At 40.0% G+C, this 27,958-nt stretch overlaps 1 long non-coding RNA gene across 2 annotated transcripts in view; it reads right to left on the minus strand.

Moving 5' to 3' along the window:
- Positions 1-27,958, minus strand: part of LOC138067997 (uncharacterized) — a 55,548-nt gene that overhangs the window by 16,706 nt on the left and 10,884 nt on the right. The window contains exons 2-3 of one of the 2 annotated variants that reach the window (XR_011142483.1): positions 26,848-26,932; positions 24,673-25,141 (exon numbers count right to left, since the gene is read on the minus strand). This is a non-coding gene — a long non-coding RNA (uncharacterized lncRNA). Of the gene's footprint in view, positions 1-24,672; positions 25,142-26,847; positions 26,933-27,958 lie in introns of those variants that run through there. The other variant, XR_011142482.1, reaches the window with a different exon arrangement.

A 27,958-nucleotide genomic window follows, 5' to 3' on the forward strand; every position in this document is an offset into this window, starting at 1 on the left:
CCTGGTACGGGGTTCCCTGATTCATATAAACACTGCTCTGCACCCCATACCATAGGCATGGTATATAGGCAGCAGGCCTTCATAGCCATACTCTTATTATCAGAAGATACAATTTTAAAAACACATATTGAGTTATTCCCTACTGTGAAAGGCTAAAGTAGAGTTCCATTTGTCTGGGGGTTTTTTGTTTGTTTGTTTGTTTTTGGATGAGAGGGTGCTGCTATATAACGCCTATTGACCACTGCACTATTGACTAATATCTTCTGCATCAGAAGGAAAAACGCTGGGGATGTTTGTCAGCTCTACCATTGTGAAAGCCAAAAACAGATGTGGAAGAGAAGAAAGATGATCACATTGGATGCAGAAGAGGAAAGAGAAACTTATGAGTGCTGTAGAAGCAGAGATGAGCGAAAAGTGGGGGACCTGGTGCCTCCAGGGGACTGCTAACGGGTTACAGCACCTCCAGCTCGCTGGCTGCTATCCGGCCCACATCAGCAGTGTCCGAGTGTCGTTACCACCAGATGGATTTTTGGTGACCTCGGCAAAAACAGATTGATGGTTTCAGTCCAGCTGAACAAATGTTCCTGTTATAAGAGGTACACCACCATCTCAGCAGAAGGGAGGGAGCAAACAGTGGCAAGAAAATGCACCCCTACCCCTACAAACGGGTTTGATATGCAAGGAGGCTAGGTTACTAGGAATGTCACAGTGATTTTTTATTTTGGAAGACAGTGTTCCCCATCCCTCCGTGTTCCCCCACCTTCGTCCTGGATCCGCACGGGCAAAAGTGCTGTTCGCAGCCAAACCAGTGCAGTGGAAAAGCTGAATTTGAAATCACTTGTACACCACTATCCACCTGCTCCTCCCACACTGAAATAGAGTAAGACAATACAGCTTTAAACACACCTCGTAAAGAGGTCTGTTTAAAAGTTGAGTCACATCAACGTGACTGAAAAGACAGCCGAAGTGAGTGGTTCCTCCAAGATACAGTCACTGTCCCCCAGTTTTAAAAGGCTCCCAGACAGTGTGACTGGGATGACCAGAAAGCAACCGTCTGCATCTTCTGGGCAGCTCCCAGGAACAGCTTGCCAAGAGCAACTGGCAAACAGCAGAAATTCCCCAGCTGTTCGGGCAGGGGTTAGCGGGTGCCCCCTCCCAAGCAAACGGGAGCGCGAGCAGCTCCCGGCTCCCCCCTGCCTTCGGGATGCCACGGCAGCTCCGTCCCATCCCGCGGGGGCTCCCGCCGAGCCCCAGGGACTCCTCGGAGTAGCCCTTGAAGGGCACGTACAAAAGCAGACAAAGCAGCCACTCAGCCCCAGAGCTAAAAGGCCACTTTTTCCCCCAAACATAACAACAGACAACGCAAGGCTGGGGTGGGAAGGCTTTAACGTGGCTATCACGTACATCTATATTTGAGAAGCAAGACAGGCGGGCGAACGAGAGCTGCCGCTGCCGTCTCTCCACAACGCTCTGCCAGTAACCAAACGGCTCCGCTCAGGAGATCCAGCACCTTTCAAGGGCACGGCACTTTTAAATAGATGGCCAGATTACAGTTTAGTTCGACATTATGAGAGAGCCATTGTATTCCAGTCCATCCAAATGCTCTAATACCTACCAGGAAATGGTCTCAATTTAAAAAATTAAATATAATATCCAATTAAATGAAAAAAACACTAACTAAGAGGTTGTTGTCCAGACTGGTAACATTACAGGAAGTAACTAGAGCAAACTCTGTGATAAAGGACAGCTGATACGTCAAGCAAAACGTCAAATAAAAGTATTTTTCAGAATCTGTATCTACTTTGCTGTTGCACTATTTCTACCTGATTCCTTAAGAACGACTTAAATAAACTAAATAGATGAACTGCAAAGGAAAAAGGTGTTACACATTCTGAGTAAGCGTAACGCTAACATCCTCCGGAGAGTTACAACAGTAGAAAATGTGACACAGATGGTTATTTTTGTTGGTATTTTGTATTGTTCCTTAATGATGAAAAAATATTTGAAGCCACCTTATTCTACAAAATAAACATGCAGAGTTTGAGGGAGAGAAGAAGGTTCTTTTTACCATGACAACACAAGATTTCCAAATGTTGGGTCCTCCCTCTTTCTTGGATAACTTTTGGTGGGCCAGACTAGGGCGGGAACGTGCCATCAAAACAGACACAAAGAGCACCGCTGCTCAGAGCTGCATGGCACTAAAAGGAAGACAACAGAAATTCTCCCCCAAAGAAAGTGGTGCTTTTTTAAATAAAAGACCTCAATATTTTTGCTTAGGTCTCTCTTCTCCGGCACGTAACAGCAAGAACTCAAGCCAGAGTTCAACATGTTGTCATTCTCCTGGTAATCCCTATTCTTCCACAGGGTTTTCCTGCAAAATCAGAGGTCAAGAACAAGTATTTCTGATCTATTAAAAAGAAAAGCCACCATTATTCATCATAAGAGAGCAAAAGGCTTGACACTTAGTTTTCTTTGTAGTTTATTCAAATGTTAATAGGAATTCTTGCAGCCTCAGTGACCCTGTTTGCTTTCCTTTACTCCCTTTTTACCCAAGGCGAATAAGCCCCTGCATTTTCCTATCTCATGAGTTTTTCAGAGACAGAAGTTTCTTTTTAGAGGCAATGGATAAAAATTGTGTAAGCTGAACAGAGGGAATTGAAACTGTCATGTGAAAAAATGAATATGGCTTTTTGATGTTCGCCATTCAGCTCTGTGTCATTTGAATAACAATCTGAATTTTTTTAATATGAATTCAAATATGAATTTGAATAACATCCATTTGCTTCTTTTCAATAATTAGCAACTAGCATATTACTGGCTGAAGTAATTACACGTAGCACTAAAACATCTTTTTCAGTCTGGGCAAAGGTTACTCGATTCCTTTGAAGATGCCTGCCTGCCTGCCGCTCTCCACCACCAACAGGACTGCACAGCGATTTGCCTTCTCCTAAAAAGTTATACATAGGAACACTTTGGATTTCTTTCTGCAAACAATCACAATACATTACAACATACGAGACGTCTCCTTTTTACTGTTATCTGATATTTTCACGAAAGATGTAGGAGGAGGAGGAACTGGAAAGTAGCCTATCCACTGATATAAATAAATTGGCCAGATATAGCTGCGAGGTGTGACAACAGCTAGAGAAAATAAGGATATGTAACCATTCCTCTTGGAGAAATATTAGGTGAGTAGGACTACATCACGGCATGTGTGCTCACTGAAAAGTCTCCATGAAAAACCTTGATCTCATTACTTCTTCAATAGTAAGTACTCCATTCTAACCTTTTATTAATAATTTTTCTGTATTAACTCCCTACTTGATTCTTCCCTTTTCTCTTTTTCTTAAGATGGAAAGCAATTTCAAGCATCTGAAACTTCTCAGACATTGAAGTTTGCTGTTTTAAGGGGAGGAAGAGAAGAAATATCTCTCTAGCTCACAAGTTTAGACAAATATTCCGACACCGTGGAAAGGCTGTCTTAAGAACTTTTTTCTTTAACACCACAGAACCAAATAGAAGATACCAGCAGAAGAAAACTGTAATCCATCCATACACTTCTGTGCTGACTCTTTGTTTATGTGCAGCAAAGAGAAAATCACTAGCATATGTCCTAGCTGCTGCAAATTAAAGCTCAACTTTGTCACCCTGACTAAAACCAAAGAGCAATTATTCCCTGCAAATAAGTACAATGGTACTATTCATTCAGGTAAATACTGCTCCATGTAAGAATGGCAGAATCAGGACCTGCAAGAAAAGCAATGCATTTTAAATTGCCTAGTTGATCTCCGTTTTCAGAGAGAAAATAAAGATCAGTCACTCAACCTGACTGAGGGAGTGATCATCTGAAACCTGAATACATATATACAAACTACTGCAACTGCATTTTTTAAAATAACTTCCCACCAGCAAAAAAATATATTTGAACCCGAGATTACATTTGAGTCTGATAGCTGATTTACTTGTTTGAAGCATAAGCACTTGATAAATGTGTGATATACCTTCAGACGCAGCAAAATAAGTAATGACTCCTGGGGGCTATAAGCAGCTAAGTAGCCTGGCGCGATTGTCTTGTCGTACCTCACACTTCCCTCACCTCCTTCGCGCTGGCGTCCACAAAGCTTTATTAAAGTCGAGTTCAGCCATTTGCACCCTGCAGTTCCAGCACACGGCGCCAAATGAGCCCTGCTCAGCCATCCGGAACCCCTTCCTCCGGAGCCAGCTCCCTTCGGGCCCGCAGGAGCGGTCTGGTAGCCCGGCCTGACAAGAGCCAGAAACTTGCTACCGCTACAGGACCTCAATTACAATTCCCAGCCTGGGCATTGCTGTCAGGGACTCTGCAATGCACCAGGCGCTGCGTTTGCACCGCGCGTTACCGCGAAGCTGCTGGAGCCGCCGACAGCGTTGCGGGGGGTACGCACGGACCGGGGCAGACGTCGTCTGGGCTGCCTCAGCTGCACTCACAGGTGGCCAAGAGCAGAGGGGAGAAGCAGCCGCTCGGTAATCAGCTCAAGGAGGGCGCAGAGGCGATGCCGCGCCGCTGCCCTACGGGCAGTTACTGCAGCGAGAGCGCAAAGCGCTCGGCTTGGGCAAACAGCGCGGGGGCTCCAGGGCAGCGCTCAGCACAAACCCCTCAGTAGCACTGGAAAAAAGAAAAAAAAAAAAAAGGAACTTGTGCTGATAACCTGTCCCCTGCTTTTTCCCAAAGCACACGAGGGATTTTTAGTGCTGGCAAGTCGGTACCTCTTAACCACCTCTGACGCTTGATTTAGGGGAAGATACATGGCCCCCGCAGCTTTCTCCTACCTGTCAGCCAGCCAGCAAACTCCAAAATATGCTCCGCAACAGGAGAAGGACATCGCAAGCCCGAGCCCTCTCCTGAAGGAGGGCGCTGACTGCCCGGCTCCCACCTCTGCCCCAGAGTCCCTCCTGCACCAGCTCCGGCTCAGGGGACGCGCGGAGGGTCGGGTGCTGCGCTCGGCCAGCGCAGCCGCCGTGGAGGTGAAACAACAGGATTTAACCTCAGTATTGGCCACGCTTTGCTCTTCTGCTACGACGGCAAATACGGAAAGCGTAGCCAGCAAACTAACACGGAGAGGCATCAAGCTGAACGTTAGCAAAGTGTGCTAACACTATTAATCCTTTTAGTAAAAGGGATGCTTTTTTTCCCCTTCCTTCCACCCTCAGGTGCATCGTTCGTATTCAAGGCCAGGCCTGGCCACTCAAACCTGTCATTACACAGAAGCTCCGACCTCACCAAACGCTCCCAAGCCTTCCCTAACGCAAGGCAAGCAGCACAGTCAGCAGCAGCAGCTTTTACACAAAACGCAAAGGCCAGAGCTCAGATACCCCTGCCTCTCTCTTAGCCGTAGCAAGGCAGCGGGACCAAGGCACCTGACTCCGACACGAAGCACTTCCTCTCGTAAAGAGGAGGGATTTCTGGGCAGGAACCATATCTCCTGAGGGCTTCCCTCCTCGCTCCAGGGAGACAGGGTTTATCAACAACAGGCCCTGGCAATCAGCGGGCGAGCGAAGGGGGCAGGGGGCAACGGGTGGACTGAATAAGGGAGTTTATAACTTGACGTTCAATTGCATTTTTTTAAGATGCTATACCTTTTCCTATAATTGTGTTTTATTCGTACCTATGCACAGAGCAGAGATTATACACTGAGTTAAAAAAATCAAAAGAAGGAAGAAAGTCGAAACACTCATTGCTCCAGCTAAGCATACTTATGCAGCCGAGTTTGTCTATTGCACCTGGAGATCTCGATCATCAAAAAGGTTCTCTCATAGTCAAGTTTCCAGTTTTAAATAGTTGGCTGATCTAGAAATTTGTTTTCCAAATATTTATTTTCTATGTAATAATTCTATTTCAGATAATTTACTTATTTGATTCTCACTTTTTCCCCCATACATACAGCTCCAGCCTATGTGTAGTTCTAACAGCTCTCTCCACTTCAAATCTCACTCTGTGACTGGGATCCAAGAGGAAGACGTGCTGTCTAAGACTGCTTTGAAATGTAGCAGCTCCAACTAGATCAGGCTGCCCAGGGACTTGCCCAGTCAAGCTCTGAATATGAGCAAGGATGGGGATCCCACAGTCTCTCTGGGAACCTCTCCCTCACGGTAATTTTTTTCCCTTATATCTAATAAGAACTTCCCATGTTCCACCGTGGGTTTGTTGCATCTTTTCCTTCCACGGCGCACCTCTGAGAAGAGGCTGGCTCAGTCTCTGCACACTATCACTAGGAGTTGCAGATAACAATAAAGTCCCCCCGAACCTTCTCTTCTCAGGGCTGAACAAACCCAGTTGTCTCAGCCTCTCCTCAGACATCATGTGCCACAGCCTCACGACCATCTTGGTGGCTGTGAACTTGCTCCAGTATATCCGTGTCATTCCTACACTGGGAAGCCCAAAATTCCAGACAGAAACTGGAGAGGCAATCTCACAAGTGCTGAACAGATGAAAATAAATCACTTTCCCCAGCCTGCTTGCTACAGTCATGCTAACATGACCCAGTAGTTATGATGGGGTTATGATGGACTACCATGGTTGGTAGTCTTTGCTGCAAGGACACACTGCTGATTCTTGTTCTGCTTGTTGTCCACTAGGTCCTTTTCTGCAAAGCTGCTACCCAGGCAGTTGACCCCTTAGACTGGGGTCTGTACTGTTGTGTGGGATATTCTTTCCCAGATGGAAGACTTTGCACTTGTTTGTTTTGAAACTCATGCGGTTCCCATCAACCCATTTCTCCTGCCTGTTAAGGTCGCTCTGAATAGCAGCCCAATCCTCCAGCATATTGACTAATCCCACCAATCTCATATCGGCTACAAACTTGCCAAGAGGCCACTCTGTCCTCGTTGTTAATGAGAGTATTTAGTAGTATCAAACCCTGAGGAATGGCACTAGTAATTGACTGCCAGTGGGACTTTGTATTGCTGATCCACCACCCTTTGAGCCCAACAGTCCAGCAAATTGTTCACCTATCCAGTCCATTTCTCACCAATATTTCTATAAAACACTATAGGAGACAACTTTGAAGATCTTTGTAAATTCAAGGTATACAACATTCGGTGCTCTGCCCTTACACACCTGACATGGAGTCACCCCATCACAAAAGGCTATCGGGGTGCTCAGGCATGATTTGCCCTTGATAAATCCATGCTGGCTGTTAGTTTCTTGTTTCTCCTGAAGCTGGAAATGGCTTTGGGAGGGTTGGCTCCTCAGTCTCCCCAGGCACCGAGGTGAAGGTGACCAGCCTGCAGTTCCCTGGACTCTCCTTCTTGCCCTTCTTGTGGTGTATGCCTTTTTCCCAGTCATCAGAATTGTGTTCCATAAAAGTTAGTATAGCCACTCATAGCCTTTACAAAAAATATTGAACATAAATAAAATAGTTGCATATTTTCTGTACTATCACTTCACAGTTATGTTCTATAAGGTTATAAATGCTATGTCCTTTGTCTAAAACTCCAAGTGTTGGCTTAGGTATTTTTGTGAGGAGGAGAGCTTTCCTATACTGGTAAAGAACTTATATATTATTATTAATACAGTATGATGAACCAGACAAAATATCATTTCTTGAGCCATTCCATACATTCATTCAATGCACCTATATGACGCAAGTCAACAAAAAAAAAAACCTTACCAAAAATTACATTTCACACACAAGTACACCTGCTTATTTAGTATAAAATACTTCTAATAAAATATTAGCGCAGGCATCCACCTGCCCACTTCTCTTTTCTACTAGGTAAAATGTTATGCCAACTTCAAATCCTTATCATTTCCATTTGAAAGTAAAAAGCAAGCATGAATTACAAGTTATCTCATATTCCATTTGTGCTGAAAGATTGCTTTGCTTTTTTCTGTACAAGCTGGGATACAACTACAGTAAACCTGTAAACAATTCAGATAACTGATATTTTTCATATCTTCTAATTCTTGCTTACCATCTCAGAGAGTGCTTTCTTTCTACAGCAGATTACAAATCCAATTCCACCACTAACTATTGTCAATTCTTAGTGTATTATTGCAAACTGCAAGACATTTCATGTTTCACTTTAACCCCAAGCTCCTAGAGAGAAGTGATTACAGACAGATCTCAATTAAAATATAAAATAAAAGCAAAATTCACGGTAAGTGAAAAAAATAAAAGATTGGAAACAATCCAACTGTGTCATGCAGGCTCCAAACCCTGATAACAAATCCAAAGACTCCAAAGCTACAGCTTAAAAATAAAAACTCATCATTTCTGAGTCAATCTTGTGATTCTCTTGGTTGTACGTTCGGAAGGAACAGCAGACTTGAACAAAGGGCCATCTCAATACTGAGTCCCATTTCTCAGTCAGGACATGGTGGGGAATGGTCTCAAAGAGATAGCAAGAAATGTCACTAGTCATGTATGTTTATAGATTTTAGTAGTATTACACACATATATAAACATATATATGTGTGTATATATGAATATATAAACAAATTTTCTGTTTTATTACAAATATAAAGTAAATGCTCGCTTGGCAGAAAAACAGAGATGTAGAAAGGAATGCTTGTGATGCTGCCCTGCTCCAAAGGAGCCTGACCGTCAACGCTTCCAGACTACTAGCAGAGGAAGGTGAAGTAACTATGCGGCTAAGAGCTTGCCCTTTTACTGGGAACACAAGAGCAGAAAGAGTTTGTATGACTGATGTCTGCAGAACAGACCATCTGACAAAGCTAAGAGCTGATATCCCAAAATATCCTGAAGCAGAACATGGTGTAAAAAGGAGCCCCTGGGAAAGGGTGAGACAAGATAGCCTAGATTCCACCCAAACCATCATTTGACTATCAAAGTATCACATAATTAGGGATTTCAGACAAGAGATGGCATGGTCACCCGAGAGAGAACGGTTTCACTGCCGCATATGAAAAAATGGTTTCTTCCCAGATTCGTCTTCACCAGAGGCATGAGCTTTTGCTAATCTCTCTGAACCTTGCAATACAAGGATTACAGCAATAAAGCATTATCATCACTATACCAAACCTTGGCACAAATCTCTACCACATCTCCAATTACACAAACACCCCAGTCAACAGTGCTATACTGCAATAGAAAGGACAGCAGGAATCACATTTACACTGCCATATTTTGTCCTTCTAACACTTTATTTCATCTTCTTGATGCAGTTAGGAACTAGTAGGTCCATTCCCCTATTCAATTACGAAGTGAAGCGGGATACACAGCAGCCCTTTACTTTAGCTGTACTGTAAAGAAGCTGCTCTTTAGCAATGCTGTGAAGAAGAATTTACAGAGCAAAGGTATTCAAGTGATGTAAATACATTTCATTAACAAGATTTAACACAGCTAGGTATTTAAAAGATTCCCATTTTCATACTATATGAGCACCACCTTCCTTCTCCTCCGTTTGCTTTCAGCTAATTTAGATTTACGATACCTGTCTAAAGACAGGAAAATATTGTCCATGTCATCCCCATTGTGCTGGGGACATGCTTAGCCACAGAAGGACTTGTGGCTTCTCCAAGAAGTCTGTGGCAAAATCAGATATTAAACAGATCTCCAAAATTGGAGAGCGCTACTTTCATCACAAGGACTATTATTCCTTCCTGCAGAGGAAGCTTTTATTCTGCCGTCACCTATGAAATAAAAAGTAAAACTAGATTCTACAAGCCCCCCAAAATATTCCATATTACATCGGAGTCATTTCACCTACCTGGGACCTGAGCCTAGTAGAATCAAGAAGCCCGTGTGCTATCAGCTACAAGTTCAAAAAAGGAAACGTACAAGCAGGAGCATCGGAGCAGAATCCTACTGTCCTAAATCAAGGCCCCAAAGGGGCTTTGTTAAATTAAGGACTATAGAGTTTGGTTCACAGTGATACCTAAATGGCAAAAATTCAGCCACATCACACTTCAGACACACTCACTGGACATCAGCATCCTCTCAGCACTCGCCTTTGGCATAGCACATGGCAGTGGTCAAATGCCTTGATAGTAACTTACCGTGACCGCTCAGCAGCAACGATAATCCAGCAAACAATCATCTCCACGGCCACTGCCCACAGCAGGTCAGTTAATGCCCAAACAAGCTAAAGATATACCGCTTGTAGCACCACTATGCCCAAGGCAGAACGCTCGCCTGAGAGTTTAAAGAAAACCTGAGTATACCAATAGCCAAAGTTAGGCTAATTGACCATGATACAGTGCTAATTTTCAGGAAAAAAAAAAAAAAAACAAAGAGCAGCTGGTGTAATACAGAATTTTGTGTATTTTACACATTTACAACGCTCCCACACGGCAAAAGGAAAGGGACAGTGCTGCACCTAGCTGATCTGCTCAGAAATCACTGCTAAGAACAGCAGGGTGTAAAATTTAGGGACTAAGTATGCCAGCATAACCTGTACTTCCTCTGAGTGCAGAGGAGGAGCATCATGGTGGTCAAGCCTTATTTTCTTCTGGAAGCAGTACATTTAAAAATCACGTTGCCGTTTTTAGAAAGCACTAGAGTTTTGTGCAAAAACCTGCTTGCATGAAACACAGCTCTTTGTTGCATGTACAGACTGCTGTCTGCATGCAGTCTTGGGTACCTGTTATTTATTCAGTCTGCAAGTGTCCAGTGCTTGCATGCAGTACTGAAGATGCATATTTGGATTCCTTTTCAATTTTGGTCCTCTGCCCTGTATCAGAGAAGTAAGAGCATTTATTGAGCACTGGTCTTACAGTCAGAATCCCCAGGCTCAACTGTGGTCTCCTATGTGATGTTGCAGAAGTCCCCAAAGACCCTGTACTGTGGCTGCCTTTCTATAATATTCTCTACCTCCATGAGGCACTATGAAAATAAACCCATCAGTGATTGATAGGTGATCACATACTGTGGGGTTGAAGGCCATATGAGACAGAGGGAAAATTAACATAGTCAAAGAGAGGATTACAGCATGTTTCTCAGTTTTTCATCCGCTAGAATAATGCAGCAATAACACATAACATAATTGTTCATTTAAAAAAAAAAAAAAGACATCCAAAATATGAATGAGGAGCAAACAATCTTGCTGGCATACAACATGAGTCTTCAGAAAATTTTTTTGTTTTATTTTCTTTGTTTTAGATTCATCCACAAAAAGTCCCTTTCAGAAATAGTGAGATGCAAGTCCAGGTAAACAGATGTGGCAATGAATCAACTATTTCTGCTGCATTTGTATTTTAATAAACTCCCCTGACTGCTTTTTGGTGGCATGAAACAGCTCTTCCATGTAAGGCTGACAACGGTGGCAGTGATGAAGCCATGCAATATCACAGCTCTTTAATCATGCAAAAAAACCACCTCTTTCTCCCTTGATTTCTCTTCTGCACAATATTACCAGTTGTGGGATACAGTCTTCTTGGCGAGCACCACCAGATCCATAAACTAACTTTGCAGAGTAGTGTATTGCTGTTGCTGTTTCTAGGTTAACATTGACAGGAACTAACAGAGTCTTCAAAAACATCATAAACTTTGTTTTAGAGCTGACACACATTTGCTACATAGTGCATTGCAGGAACATACACAGAGCTGTAGAAGCAGATCCAGCACTGGTCAGATAGATGGTTTTTGTCATCATCTAAACCTTACCTCCAACTGGAGGGGGATGGTGAGAAGAAGGGGAAGGGAGAGAGGGAAGAGAGGAGGGGGCAAAAACAACTACTTCTAGAAAAACCCTAGACTACAGTATTTCTTATACAGATCTGACCTGTGCTATGTACAGTAACGTAACCTTGGGGGCGAGGGGGGGGGGGGTGGAATCAGTAAATAACCTGGAGTACTTTATAAGTGAACAACACAAGAGCACTGCTCTGCACTGTCATCTGGGATACTCAGCTTCATTCATCATTATGGTCTCCCGGCTCTTTCCCCAAGTCAATTGGGGCTCGAACCACAGTGGAGAACAGCTCATTCATCCGTGGGGGAAAACGGCATGTTTCACATTGCTAAGGAGTTTCCTGTGATTCGCAGTGCCAAAGTATATTATCATTTCATTGCGACTCTAGCAAAATAGGAGGGAAAATAAGATTTTTTTTAAGCCCCTTTAACATTTGTTTGTATTAGAAACAAAGGGGAAAAGCTATCCAGCCTGCTAACAGATTTCTCTCTGCATGTGCACCCTATTTGCAAGTTTAACTCTGCTGCAAACTCTGGAGTTTGCTTGAATGGAATTATATACACGATGAAGTGCAGTTAATATATGACAGATTACCAATGGAAAATTGAAAAGCAGTTGGTGGGGCCTTTGATGGGAATCACGTCAAAGCCTCCTCCTCCAAAAGTACCATATAGGCAAGGTCAAGAAATAGTAGATGGGAAAGTACTTGTAAGGGGCAAAAGAAAGGAAAAAAATTTGCAGCCTTCAAGCAGTAGCATTGACTTTATTCAACAGGGTACAAAAAGAAAAAATAAATATATATCCTCAGGAAAGAAGAAAACCTCAGTACAACACAAATAAGTTGTATTTCAGATGGTTCCTCTGTGATCATAAAAGTGATATGTAGTAGTAATAGTTGCTAAAAAGGTCATTCTCCAAAGCAATCTGGCTTGGCCAAAATGCAGAACGTTTCTCTAGCACATCCTACTCACAGAAATAATTACCAGAATAACAGAAGACAAACCATCACGGTAAAGTCTTTTCTTTTTCTGTGTAAAAGTTATTAATCACAGCTTCCAGTGAATGGCAGGCAGCCAGCGATGGTTTGCGCAGCCATCTCTGTCTCTGGTTAGTGGGGTGGCAGCACATACCTTTCACAGGATAATTTGGGGCTGATGCAGCTGATTTAAACTTCTGTTATCAACTACCCCTCTCAAATCTAGGTAAGAGGATATTTGCTTTTACACAGTCTGACATTTGCTCAATCATTAAAGTTTGGTGTATAGAGTCTGCACATAACACACTTAAAATCATTAACATGACTCCTGCCTGTTTATTTGCAAAGATCATGCAGCTATTTAATAACACCGTTCCTTATGTTAACAAACTACTTCCACTACAGTCCATAATATAGTCTCCATTTCAAAAAATCCTCTTTTAAAAGGAGACACAGTAGAAACAGGCAGGACAAGGACAGTGGAGATGGTGCTGCCACCTTTTGGTCAAATATAACAGTGCTAGAGAAAAGATGTGATCTCTTTTTTCCTCATGTTAAAACCAGGAGTATTGAAAACTTGTAAATGCCACAGGGCCCAGTTCTGACCCTTGTGGACCCTAATTTACTATGCTTATTATATGTATACTACAGACAAATTAAAAATGGTTTATTCTATTTCTCAAACAGGTTCTACTTACACAACTTAAAGACTTTGAGTAAAAAGCTCATGTTATAAAACCTGAGCTGTATAAAGTCTTGAGCTTTGAGTCCAAGGACAACCACCTGATTAGTGGCAAGGCACCTTTGAAGATATAAAATGCAACCATTATCTCTTTGAAAAGGCAAAAAGAATGGGAACGATCACAGATGGGGTAGGAAGGGAAAGGAAAGGGAGGGTAATCCATTGCTTAAGGAAAGTCTGTATTGCATAGTAAGAATGGAAGAGCTTCCAAGCAATATATTTACTATTGAGCAGTCTACATCTATTTTAGACTATATTTACCACTTCTAATCTGCGCTCCTCTTTAAGTCTATTCAAAATGAAATCAAACGACACTCAAATCTAAGCTAAAATTTCTAACTCAGCACGCCGTGAGTTTCAACCTAGTAAAAAGGGTTTTGCATACTGCTAGTCAGAAGTCCCTTCAGCCAAGCACCCCACGTAACAGCTCCCTGCCAGACGCATGGAATAACTCCAGTTTCCAGGGTTGACTTGCAGGCAAGTTAGCATTCTCAAATGGCAAAAATTTGGTTTCTTGTCAGAAAAAGTCGGTTAAATGGCAGCTTCCCCATAACAACCTATCAATGGATCCATACCCTGAACATATAAGTTTACATCTATCCATAGTTCATTAGCCCCGGGCTTTCTGCTGACACCCAGAGAAACTGCGACTTCTACAAGTCTGTTTGGACTTGCATGGAACTGCACTGACCTTGGTCAACTTATTTCAAAACTGCCCCGAAAACCATTGCCCATGCAACTAATTTTCAGCTCTACAAGTGACCTAGATCTATAAGACAATGTATCTTATGCCACCATCTCTCGAGCTACCCCACTCTTCCTTTCTTGCTCCTTCTTAGTCCCCCCCTTTCCTTTTCCTAATTTGAATATTTTGCTCAATACCAGGTTCTACATGTTATTTTTCCACCTCCATTTTTAAGTCAGCTATCTCGGTCCATAGCTGGAGAATCTGCAGCCTCTGTTCAAATCTTCATGAATTTTGAAATTAAGCCAATAAATTAACAGACGTACGTTTACACAGCTTTTCAAACAAGTCAGAGGGTTTTAGGAAACACAAACCAAGTCAAGTACGCATAGGACCCTAAATTTCTGGTTCATGCTTTAAAGGAAAAAAGCCCTTCTCTATCATGTTTAAATGCTCTCAGGCTCTAAATAATCCATTGGGTACAGGCTTGCAAAAACTCTGGAAGCTTAATTTCACAAATTTTAGATTACCATTTCGGTAACAGTAGCTCCCAGAACTGACAAATAGTGACTCATCTTGAGAAACATTTAATTTTAGTTAATACGTGCTAAGGCAGTAATTCTAAGTACTCCAAATTAGTAATGAGAACCCCATTGTACTAAGTTTGTGCATGTTGTTAAAACAGACTCCGTCTCTCATTGTTTGCAATCTAATAAATAAAACCATTCAGGGTAGCCAGATAGTGAGCACAAACGGCAGGCACTGAAAGAAATGCCAGCAAATCCTCTTTTACTCAGCACCAATATTTGGCAGCTAGAAACCACTTTTTCTTGCCAGTTTTCTGTGCAACACTATCTGTCACAGTTATGTGGGCTGAGAATGGTTTGGGTAGGATAAAGAAGATACATGGTGAAGTGAACAGCAAAGGAATAGCTATAGCAAACAGCCAGAACATGAAATGGAGTGCCTCTTCATGGTGCTGATCATTTCCTCACAACTCAGCTCCAACAGCACAGGCTTCTGCAAAATCATGAGAGCAGACAAAATAGCAGAGAAATAATGCAATTCCTTCATGCCTGCAAGCCCTAAGACTTTATTGCCTCTTTCTCTGTGGTTTCGGAAAGAATAAGTTGACCAACCCACAGTTAAACCATGTCTAGTACTGATGCATCAGAACATCACAAATAATGACAACTGCCACCCATCCAATGGAAACAGTAATTCACTATTAACTTTAGGGAGTTTATTCAACAAAGTCATGGCTATTATCTATTAGATCACGTTAAGGCATCTCCGTGGCAAAAAGTATTTTTTAATTTTTTTCATTATTAGACCACTAACAGCCTTGAAGAAATAGCATCAGACTACATTTAAAAAGCTGTACTTAAGTCTGAGAAAAAAGATCCCTGCCACAAGAAGTATTACCATATAGATTGACAATTTAGGGGAAGGAAAGGGACCTCTTCCACTGTCTCAAGTGAATTCCCAGCATAGCGATGTACTGCCAATGTACAATTACTTCCCAATTGAATAAGGCCGCTTGATGTTTCTAGCAGATTACGCTTTCTACTTCATAAAGGAGTGACGAGTTACCAAGTTTGTGCACTAAAAAAACCATGCTCTTTACCACCGCCTCACCTGCTAGGGCTGTGCGGACTCTCTGCACTAAAGCACTGCAGAAACCTCCAGCCCTCAAAACATTCAAGGCAAACACGCTGCTACTAGAGACACCATCCATTGACTTAGCACCACAGAAATTAATGGTAACAAGGATTAATCTAATTCAAAGAGCAAGATAATATACCTTCCATCAATGTTCTCAACAACAGAGTATCCCAAGCCATCTGCAGGGCCAAAGGATAATCTATCTACATTGCTTTGAAAGGACAAAACTGAAGGTATGGCAATAAAGCCGTATTATAAAGCAATATAGCCCAATACATTTGACGTTTAATACAGTCCAATACAGACCAAGTAGATTTTTCTAAAAGCTTTTCTATTTCTCTTCATTCTAACCTTTTTGAGGTACAACTTGAGGACACTTCTAAAAACATTCCTTTGGTATGAGTTTAAATTATTTTACTAAACTTTTGAGTCTTATCTTCCCAGGAGCATGATATAGCTCTTAAGAGTCCATTATAACAGATCTCTTCTGAGCATTGTACAAGACAGAATTTCTTTCAGACACTCTTGCCTGATTCTGTATGAATATTTTTCTTTATGAGATCACATGAAGAAATTCTTCCATTTCCTACAGTGTCCAGAGAATATCCTGATTTGCTGAAATTAAACATCTATACCTTTGTAGAAACATGGGGCTTCATCCAAGAAACATATTTCATGACGAGTACAAAAATAAACATCTGCTGTAAAAACTGCTTCACTAACATGAAAGCATTTTAAAAAATGAAGAAAGCTGCATTTGTATTAGACTAACAATTGAGCACTTAGAAGAACAGAAGAGCCAAATGAAAATAACTGAATTAAAAGGCATTTTATAAGAGTTACGTCAAATAATTTGCTCCCTGCTGCAATCATAATCCATCAGCTTTTTTTCTCTCCTTTTGTATTTGTCACCTTTTTGTTCCCAATAAAAAGAAAAATAAATAAAAAAGAAAAATAGTCTATAACTTGTGTCATATTTAAAAAAAAAAAAAAAAAAAGAACACTGAGAAACAGCCAATGGTGTTAATCTTAGATTGAGAAGTTTCTTTAAATTAATTGGCTTTGTATTTATTCAGCCTGCAGATGAAGACAGATAGACTGTCTACGTTATTTGAACTTACTTTCCCCACACTATGTAGCTATTAGACAAAAGTGGATTTTGGTGATTGGGGGACATTTCATTTTTTGTTGGGAGGTTGTTTTTCAGGCAGGACTGAAAGCAAATTCCATAAATTCTAACACTCACAATCCAGTCAGTGTTGCCCTCGCCCAACTCTTCATTTGACTAATGTGTCAGCGTAACTTAAAATATTAATAAATTTATTTTCAAATAGTTTAAAGTTTACAAGAATCACAGAAGAGGCAATCTGATCATTCTTACGTACACTGTTGCTTTAGACCTTAAGCACTTCAAATACAGCGGAGGAAATATGGCAAAAACTGCCTTCTTGTCTGCAGTATTTACATGCTTTACATAGTTTAAAAATATGTGGCTTATTAATGAGTGATTTTTCAACCTTCCCAATAAGCTTTTTATTAACATGACAGTCCTTTACTTGCAAGTGTCAAGCAATTTAATGCTGTGCATGTATCCTTTATGATGTTTAATATAAAAGATAGTACAGTATTTATATCCCTCACAATAAGAGAATGGATTGTTTTAGGTTATACAGCCCAGCTGTGATAAAGAAAGAAGGAACCTTACAAAATGATAAATATTTTCATTAAAAAACTTTAAAACTAAAAGTTCAAAGATATGTTCTCCTCTCTTATATCTTGTCAAAACATGACTTAGGACCCAAAACTAATCTACTTTCAATTTTATTCCATATTTCAGTGCTGTCATAGTACTCAGCAGAGAGTATTGGAATACGATCATTTTTTATTTTGTTGATGTTACCGACAGCTTTATTTCACAAAGCAATCTTATACTATGTCTACCACTGGCAGGTCACAAAGGTCAAATAGTCTATCCTTACAGGTAGAGAGCTTATTAAATGGCACGTCTATTAAACCCAATGGACAACATAAAGAAACATTTCAGCAAAATAGTTTTAACATAGTTCACTGAAGACACAAGTCAAAAGGGCATTAAACAATTTGAACTGAGACCAATAAGAATTTTTATATATATAGATATATCTTTAAAATTATGCTTTATACAAAGCATTTAGAACTGATAGTAGTAGAAAGACCTGCAGAAAGATGAACTTCGCTTGTGCAAATATTTGCTTTGTATTATGCATTTACAACTGCACACTCAGTGTACCAACATTTACTGCTATGTGGCTTACCAAAGACAGGTTTCTGCTTTCTAGGACTGTGACTGAATAAAATGTTCAGCTTAAAGTCATCATGAAATTAGTGCGATACCTTTTCCAGCCGCACTTGTACGTATATTTTACCTACTCACCTGAATCATTATCAGACCATTCTTAAGAAACAATTTAGTTTTAGTTTTTTATTTTTTAATTACATAGCTAATCACGTCATGTTTTTTTTGAAAAATCTAATTACATTGATCAAAAATATGGACTCTAAACAGAGTGAAGTATGTGGACTTTATGAGATATTACATGAAGATTTTAACTGAAAGGGTGTATGCTTTGCAGGACCAGAAGAAAATATTTATTGACACATAATTGTGATTTTATCTTTTTTCTCTGGCATTTCTTTTCATTATTTCACTATTTACTGGTTACCTATCATACGTTAGATCTTGCTATTTCAATATTTGTATTTGCCTGACTGCATTTACAAAAGGATAGCAAAATAAAGACATCTTTGGATTGGGAAAGCTATACATTCTAATGTGCATCTTCAGACTTAACCCTTGCAGCCCAATCAAAGAAAGCATTACAGCTGAATTTTTAAATTATAACTAAATTCTGTATAACTAAAATTCTGAATATTAGTATTCAGAATCTGAGGCCTCTCATATAGACTTTATTAAAGTCTCATACAGACTTTATTAGACTCAATCCACTGTTATCAGAAGATTCACCTAGTCGGATAATTAATAAGATACAGAAACATAAAACATGAGTTGTTAAAGTTTACAATTACCTTCCCTCACAGCTCCATTCTAAATGCACTGTCCTTGCTTTAACACATAGTAAATCATCTACCTAAATGTATTTGCACCCAATCATTTTTTAAAGTCACAATCTTTGTAGTGTCAACTTGTCAAGGGTCAAAGGGAAGAACAGGCAAGATTCCCAAATCAATCTGCTTGTAGAAACTGTCTCATTTCATTTCAAATTACCTGCTGTGGCTGAAGCAGGCTATGGACAAACTGCCTTCCTCCATAAACCATGACAGCACAGGTCGAACTTATGTGATCATTCATAAGGGGCAAGTCATGCTGGGTCTGTCATTAACTACTTTTAAACTGCTGTGCAGGGTTAAGTGATCTTGCAGGGCAGCAGCAGATATAAATACTATTTGGACAGTTTAATGTCAAGCGACAACTCCTTGGGGATTAAAACTGTGTAACCCAATAGTAGTGTTATCGATATAAGGATTAAGGTACTTTGGGACTGTTTCTTACCGTCATGAATTTTCATGTGTTTTGCAAGCTATTAGGATATCAGAGGCATAATGTAACACCCCTTCATAGCCCCCCTAAAATAACAGCAGCAACGTCCACCACCTCCTATGTAGGCATTCTCACTTGGTTTACTTTTGTCCTTTAACTGACCAGTCCATGAGGGAATACTGCTAATCTAAGCACTGAAATATCTTGCAGCACCTAACAGTGCAGCGGGTCGCATGATTCATGGGCAAGGGGAACAGCGTAGAGTCTACCCTCTGCACAGTCAGTCCGGGCAGTTATCACAAAAGTCCCTATTAAGCAAGGGATACGTAAGCAGATGCCCAGTTTCAGCCTTGTGACTAGTCCTGTCAATTATTCCTGCTACATAACTAGCTGATGGAGATACAAAAAAAAAATCACCGCACGGTTTAATAAACTAGACGAGTAAATACTGCAAAACAACTTACTTAGTGTTTCAGTCATTTTTCCTTTATCATCATTATGCTGATATACCCAAATGAAAGAGGAAGGTACCTGCTAATAATGAAAAAACAACCATCTTATTTTTCAGCCTCTAATAGCAAGAGCAGAAGGAGATCAGTTAAACTTGTGATTAAACTGGTCTCAGCCTCAAAAAAAAAAAGTTCTTAAAGGTATATACTAATTTTCCCTGGTTTTTTTTCTTTACCATTATACTTTTATTTAATGATTACAGACATAGGTTGCAGCATCCTTAATATACTTGTCTTCAGTCGTACAAGTACTTTTAGTAGAACATGGAGGAAGAGATCAGTACTTCAATTTGCTGAAGAAGCCAAACTCTTGCTCATCTTAAGATGCACTACTCACTAGTATGATATATATGCTAAACTATATATGAAATACAGCGCAGTAATGCAAGGGAGCTGATTTACTGGTGTCTCATAAAGCACAACTGCCAGTGGCACTAAGAAAGAAAGAAGTAAACCTTAATCTAACAAAATCCCAAACTTCAGAGCCACCATAACTTAATGCAGGAGGAAGGTGGGACCAACAGTACATATGCTTTTGCAGAAAAAAAAAGAAGAAAATCTCAATACAACTCCTTCAGAACGGAATGCCACTTTCCGAGGCAGACAGGATGATGCTGGGTTTTGGGTGCCAGATTCCTAGTAGGAAAGGTATGGTGCGATGGTCCTGGTACAGAAAGTGCCAGTTTGTTGGCATGACAGACTGGCTCTTCCTTTATATTTAACTTTGCCCACTGATCACTTAGTGGACACAGCCAAACTGAAACACAGCTATTACCTTAATTTTGGAGTTTAGACACTATGATATGCTCTTAAGTTTTCTAGATGGAATCAACCACTAAACCATGAACAAACCTCTCACCTTTCCAATACGTATACTCAGTTAGGAAACGCTGGGTATGCAAAATTTCCCGAACGCTCTCTTAAACCACCACCAGTCCCTTCTGACAAGCCTGCAGCTGCTGGTCACAGCTTCATCAAGACAGAAGCCACTAGGGCTGCCTGCAAATTAGACTTCTGAGCAAATTAGAACAAGAACAAAATGTGAAGAAGTATTAAATATTGGAGAAGAAAAGCCATCGTGCCCTCCTCTGGCAGCTTCTGTCTGAGCATTTCAGACCTACAACAAAGTTTCCCCAGAAGTTCAAAGTGCTAATGATCCAAGTTTACAGAAAAATGCCTAACAATTTTTTAATTTTTTTCTTTTAATTGTGTTCATTTTGTTCCTCAAATAAAAATAAAACTGGATTTCCAAGCTTTTTCTCTACCTACAGAGGAAAACTTGGCAGTAGGAAAAAATACAAGAAAACATGATTATGTGTTTATATCAGTGTTGTGATACTAGAAATTTCATAACCCCTTTCTTAAACTTATCCCATTATTTTAATGTTACCTACCGCTGCTTCAAATTCAGTCTCCAGAAAAGCCTGACTAGACAAGAGAGTCTCTCTCTCTTTTTTTTTCTTTTAATACTAGCAGCAACTCTTAGCCAATCGCTTACAAAGTCAATAAATTTGTTATCACCTTGAAAATTGTACCAAGCTGGTTTATCAGTCTTCATCAGGCTATAGATCCTGGGTTCCTGTTACTCAGTGCCAAGAGGAAAGGAATTTATGACACGACCTTTCTGGCAGTCCTTCTCAGTATCCAGACAGTACACAGAAAGATACAATTTGCCTTCTTTGGGAAAAGTTCTTTCCTATGTTTTCCTCTGGGATTTATCTTTCTGTGGGACCTATTCCAATAGGAGCTGCAAAGCTAGTTCCCCCAGTATTAATAGTGTCTTGTGGAAAAGGTCCTTCTAACCATCGTACAATTATCTTCGGCTTTTCTCAGTCTTGTTCAGGAACTGCTATGAAGAGACAGTCTTCTAGTTGCCTTACTTGCAACTTACTTTTTACCCATACAGATCTGAAGACAACATGATGCTGCAAGGGAAGAACTCAACCTGAAAGGACAGGGCTCACTCTCTGCATGAGCCTCAAGACACAGGTGACAATGGCATCTCTGAGCCCCACTAGTCCACCAGCTGCCCGCAGCGTATGTCTGTCCTCCTCTAGTCCTCCTGTCTTAATACTGCTAAGGAAAGGCAATTTTTACAACAACTACTATGCCTCAGATTAAGGAAATTAAGTTTGAGGGGCCCAAATAGTAAATTTTTAGCACTCGGGGAACCAGATGGAAATAATTCACTTTCTGGATTTTGGGGAGTTGAAAACACCAACAGCAAACACAGCACCAGAGTAAACAATAGCTCCCTAACAGTGCAAACCATTGTAGAGTATTTCTTCCAGCAAGGTTAATACGCTAACAGCAAATACCTAAGAAATTAATTAGGGTTGAATAAGCACTGGAAGTGCTCATTTCTGAAGATTCATTCTTATACACAATTTGCAACTTGCCCAAATATATATTTTGTCTTGCTGCATCCCCAGTCACGCCTACCTCCTCGGAAAATGTTTGGACATCTTTGACTATCTAAATTAAGAAAACAAAACTTTTCTATTTCATTGCAACTAGTCTTATTCCACACATACTTGCAATTGTTTTACATTCAAACAAAGCCTGAGAAACAGTATCTTTGAGGAAAAAAAAAAATAACACAGAGGCAAAGGATTCTTGAAGGAAATAACTGAAAGTTGGAGTCATGTTCTGTACTAACAGTCAGAGCTGTGGTCCCATTGTAACATCCACAAAGATCTTCAGATATATTCAGCTTTCTATAGAAGCAGTTCCCTTTACATTAATGCAGTTATCTAATAAAACTAAATGCAAACTACGTGTTAGCATATAGCAGGTTTCTGAGCTCTAGTTGAAAAATAACAGAATTTGAGAAGCTTAGGAACGGCTGTCACCACTAAAGACACACGGGTATACAATAATAATACAACAAAAATCTGATACTAATATAGCAGTCCTATTTAAGGCTTCTAAAAAATCTAGCTCTGTCAACAACATTACAGAAGAGAACTAAAGAGCACGGTTTCTGCAGAGAAATAACAGTGGAACAATATCATAAGTCGTAAGGATTTATCAACATCCAATTAGTAGCTCAGATATCCTCAGTTTCATAAATTAGAGGCTCAGAAAAGCAGACAATTACATTTATTAGGAATGTAGAAAACAAATCTGCTATACCTTCAAAAATTAATATAAAAATTATACCTGCTTTTCAGAATAAACTCCCACTCTAAGACTGTGAATTTTCTGTCTGGGTACACCTATTCAAAATAATCTATTCAGTGAATTGCTTCATCCAACAGAAGTCTAATCAGATAATGCTATATGTTTGGAAACAGCAAGACCTTAGAATATTATCATATACAGTTACACCTAGGAAAAAACAAATAGAACATTATTGCACTGAAGACTTGGAAAATATCATGAGTAGTGCTATCTTGAAAACCTTAATTCTCTTTACAGCACTGAATCGTAATCCTCTGATTATGAGATCACATACTACTTTTTTCCTGCAGGACATACACATACACAAGATGATGTCATAATAATCCGCCTCTACCACATGCTTCCCATGGCATCACTGGGTCTCAGGTCCCACCTCCTCCCCTCCAGCTCCAGGTTTCTCACTGAAACTTCATTCTCTTGCTAACAGCCAAAGGATGCCAAGGATGGCATCGACATGGAAATATGGGATTAAACAGATCACGCTTTCCTTACACCTACATGTACAGCTCTCCATACATGCATGGTATGTATTTAGAAGCTGTCTATAGCATGCATCCCTGCTTATGGAATTGCCAAATCTCCCAGGTCCAGTTAAAAGCCATGTTGAATACAAGGGGGAGGCGACCTCATCAATAAGAATACAGAAGTTTTGATCCCACCTCTAGCACTGCTGGCAGGCTTCAGTCCAGTACTCAAGATCCGCCCACGTACTACAACGCCGCACGTTTGAGAACTGGCCTCGGCTAACTTACTGCTGTGGACCCACCACTGCATCCCAAGCTTGTGGCATATGTAACTACTCCATCCCACTTTTTGTCTTTGACAATATGAAGAAGTTGAAGTCCATGTTGAACCTAAAACGTTCTGTCCTTCCCCAGAAATTCACTCAGCCCTGTCAGAAATCCCACACCCCATACTGTGACCCTACGTGAGTGGATTCGACATGCATTTGTAGATGTTCACAAAATTGCTCAAACCTTATGTGAGCCACACTGCCTAGGGGCTTCTTCTCGGGCCTTGAGGATCAGTCAGTTACATCTCGGAAGCCCGTCTTTAAAAAGGGGATGGCAGTGTTTGATCCCCTCCTAGAGTAAATCGTGTACAACTCTGTTCAGCAAATTCAAATCCCAAATCCGCTCACCAAACGGTAGCTCTGTTTTGATCTCTCTCCCAGATCAGACCCAACCCTTCCCTCACAGCACAGCTTATTACTGTATTACTTTGTATTCTCTACACGTGCTCCTAGCCCCCAGGCTCCCACCCTCTCCATCAACCTCCAGTTTTACTTTTAACACGCATTTCCAAAAATCTCATGTCAGTCAACTCTCTTTACATCTAGCTGTTGTTGTCTTTACTTCCTCGTCCTCATTGCCTGTGGATGCAGAGAATCTCCCTATTTCCAGGTCAGCTGCCCAGAGGAGACCCAGCAACCTGTAATTGCTCAAAGCCCCCAGTTATGTACAGACGGAATCTTTAAGGACTATTGCTACTACTGTGACTCTCCCAAACAGATGCAAATTATCGTTTCCCTAAGTTTAGAACTCTTTTAATGTGGGCAAAATTCCATAAGAATAATGAAAAGACAAATGAGTTATGTCCAAAACATACATGAGAGCATGTTAGTTCAAAGAAAATTAGAATATCCAAAGAAAATAAGAACATTAAAGTGGGAAAAACTACTTGTTTTTTTTTAACTTCCTACTTGAAAACAAATACATCTCAATGACATTTTTCAGCCAGCCAAGTAAACTTTCAACTCCAGTGGCTTTAGTTTTACAGTTATGAGCAACTGAAATCAAGTTCTTGTAACAGGAAACATATGACAACCTTCCTACTGTGCTATGCTATCAGTGTCACTCATTATAACGGAGTTTCAGCTGTAGCATCATATTTTAAGCTTCTTGGAGCAGATACGATCTTTTTTTGTGGGTGGAAATCCACTAGTACATAAGGAATGCTGACATAAAGTGGAATAAAATCCCAAAGCTACTCCTCCAACCAAGAATAATTTGCGTAATTCAGGAAATAAACCTAACTTTACATGGGATGGAAAAAGTTACGCATTGCTAAATTTTAAATTGATTACAGATAAAGGAAAGGACAAGAAAAAAAAAAACACTGATCTGTGTGTGTGAATCACAGACATTCATTGCATAAGCAGCACAGATAATTAAACGTTTCCAGCTATTTTATCTGCTTCATACCTGATTACCTGAAAAAGAAGAAAAAAAAACAGTTAAAGGAGATTCTTGAACTCTACTCTGGGCAAATGTTTAATTTAAAAAAAGAAATAGGAAAAAGAAGCAGCAGCAGCAAAAAAAAAGCTAATGCTTAGAAACTTAAAGAATGTGTTTTAGGACTACAGCTTGAGTTCACTCTAAAAGTATTTCAGATCGCTTCTATTTTCTGCTCTGGAATCTTTGGAGAATCTCCCAAATGTTCATACATTTTTTTTCCCTCTACAAGGATCCCCATGACAGCCACCATTCTCTGACTAGAAAAGTGCAACAGTGCTTGCTTCAGATTGTTTTGCCAGTAATTTATTATTTTGGGAATTTGCGGCTTAGGACCTGCAAAAGGATTTGCTACCCTCCAATTCCAGTCTTTCTTTCTAAAATAGTAGAAATACAATCTGCAATGTTGCAGTGTTAAGTACTACAACTAGAAAAGGGAAGACAGCTCCAACAAAATCTTTAGCGTTTATAAATAATATGCACTATTAAAAAAAGTCTATAGCCTGTAAACCTTTAGATAAAAATAATCTTGATTTACTCCACTTGTTTGTCCTTCAGACAGTGTAACGCAAGTAAGTTCCTTTGCCTTATATACCTTTCAGTCCCATAGTGGCTGCCTGCTGTATTTAACCCTATGCAGCACAAGCTGGACATCAATATCAAAATAACGAGTAAGCTGATCCTGGAAATATTTCCTAAGAATTTTCTATATCTGCTAGCAAACAAAGGAATTCAAACTAAATCAGTAAGTGCCAGACCAACAGGTAAATCAATCATCGCCTTTCCATGTGTCTTATATAGTAAAACTTCATAGTAAATTTATACTTTGACTTACTCTCTTCTTAAATGTACCCTTTCAGCGCTATTAATTGCACATTTCAAATTAACAGTGCAACAGTCTCTAACATTGAGTGAAATTTGCTATTCCCACTGAAGGGAAATGTCCTTTGTAACCAATACCAGTTTTGACTCAAAGAATTTCAGAAGTTCTGATGCGTGGGAGCATATACTAGATACTAAACACCTTTCTCAAGATGCATTCTTTGGTAAATGATAACACATCTATTTTAAATTATTACTGCCATTCTAGCACGACAGCAATGAAATTACAAACCAATTTATAAAGTAACAAAATGATCTTCAACCTGTGGCATGAAAGCTTACATATATTACACAGACATCTACATCACCACTGCAAAATGTTGAGAGGGCCTCAAGAATAAAGTTGCGAACTACTGCTAGATAGCCGGTCCAAACTTTCAGGTCAGAAAGGGCAAAGTAATAAAAACGAAAAATGAAAGACAAAGTAGAGAAAGTTTGTTTGTTTAAAGGTCACATTTCTCAGAGAAAGAAAAGAAAAATAAGCTTTGAGCCATTTGCGAATTAGATCTATAACCACTTGAAACAAGCTCAAATGCCATCATGAAAGACAAAGAAACTGAACAGGACAAATCCAGGATTAACTCCTACCTACCTTCAACAGCTAATTTGTTGGCAGTGATGGGCAGCTACTTCACATCTCCCTTTTCTATAGCTTCCCAACCTTGGTTAGCACCGGGAAGCTAAGGACAACCTGGGCTTACCAGGATTCTTCACTAAGTAGGACAGAAATCTACTGAAAGACCTTCCCCGCTTTCTGAAGTTTTCTTTACCTTTATATAGTGCTATCAAGAAAATAATTTACCAGGTTCATTGCACTCCTTCAACGGCTGCAGTTCCTTTTCCAAAACTTTTTCATGGTACTGCAGTATGGTTCTCTCCCCCTTTACCTGGAGAAGGAAAAAGTAACAGCTAGACCAGCACAGCTCCTCCCCCAGCTATCTGAACAGACATCCGTTTCCTGCATATTCTTGACAAGTAATTATTGATAAAAATTCCTAAGTGTTATCTTTACAATTTAAGCTGTAAATTAATTTTCTAAATTATTTAAAGTAGAAAAATTGTAAGAAAACAGGGTTGAATCATTTACCTAAAACAGTAATTACATAAAACTATTTAGATAATAAAACATCTGAGTCATCATGAACTCAATTTAAAAGCCTCACCTGAAAGATACCATATTTGCTGTATAATCCTTCCCTTGAACTGTAAGCCATGGAGTGAAACAGTAACATTCGGTGTGGTGGTGTACCCTGTTACCAGTGGAATATAATGACTAGCTTAACCCATATGGAGAAAATCACTAAAGCAATCAGAAGATCAAAAACAGAAACAGAACAACCCAAAAAAAGGAAGAAGAAGAAACCCTGAGAATCTCTGAACTGATAACAGTGTGCTCTAAATTGGGCTGAGGGTGTAAAACTTGCGCAGACACAATGCGACTTTTAAGACAATACTCTAAAACAATGGGCTACAATTCCACTGAACAATAAACTGTTACAGGAATTTTCATGACTCCCCCGTGAAGGCCATCAAGTCTGGAGTTCCTGAGGGCTTATTCTTTGCCCCTTCTTTTCCTTAACAAGGAATGATTACAGGATACAAGTTTCAAACCCATCCATATGCAGATGTCAGCAAGTCATGTACCTTGTTAGTAAATGGGAACAAGTACAGTCACTTTGATAACACAGTATTCAATTACAATGAATATTTGAATTAAAAACAGATGGCACAAGCTTAACTGAAAAATCAAGCTGCTTGGCAGCAGAGTGCAATATGAGGAAATGTCTGACATTAATTTTAGTAATAAAAATTATTTCTTTAAAAGATACTGAAAGGAACTTCATGGAAACTCCCAATTCACCCAGGTATTTCTCAGATGCAACACTTTACCTGTTACATATTGAATTTTAAAA

The sequence above is a fragment of the Struthio camelus genome, chromosome 8 (genome assembly GCF_040807025.1).
Source record: "Struthio camelus isolate bStrCam1 chromosome 8, bStrCam1.hap1, whole genome shotgun sequence".
Lineage (NCBI taxonomy): Eukaryota > Metazoa > Chordata > Aves > Struthioniformes > Struthionidae > Struthio > Struthio camelus.